Here is a 644-nt window from a genome sequence, read left to right on the forward strand (position 1 = left end):
TCTGTCCATGAAAGACTAGTGGGAGAAATTAGGAATAAAGGCTGGAAAGATATAATGCCACAGGAAAGGAACAGATGAAGTGCTTTTGAAATTTAGAGGTGTGTGTGTGGTGGTGGTGGGGGGGGGGGGTTCGAGTTCAGGCAGGCGTATCTGAATGAAACAGATGGGAGAAGGCAGCTTGCCAGCTCTGGGCCCATGCAGTAAGCATGGTTCGTTTTGCTATGGTGAGGAGTCAAGTATGGGGTAGGGGTTGAGTAGTAAAATTGTTAAAAGCAGGGGTTTTAGCATATTTGCTATGAGTATTCCAAGCACATACCCTCAAGCCTATGAAATGCAGATAACAGTACCTATCTCACATTTACAATATGTACATCAAGGCCTGAGCATCAAGGTTTAGCCCATAGCTATCATTTCTTGAATACCAACTATCATATGTAAAGGAAAATGGGAATGCCTTGAATGCCAAGATACTTAGATTTTCTATGGATAATAGGATCATATAGATTTTTAAGCAACGAAGGGTCTCAATCAGATGTATCTGGAAAGGGCTGGATCTGGAGTTAAAAAGAAAGCCACTATAGCAGCTGCTTCTCTTCCATTCCCATCAAGACCTCCCTACCCTCAACCCACAAGCACGCCAAAAC

Source organism: Manis pentadactyla, chromosome 4 (assembly GCF_030020395.1).
Source record: "Manis pentadactyla isolate mManPen7 chromosome 4, mManPen7.hap1, whole genome shotgun sequence".
Taxonomy (NCBI): domain Eukaryota; kingdom Metazoa; phylum Chordata; class Mammalia; order Pholidota; family Manidae; genus Manis; species Manis pentadactyla.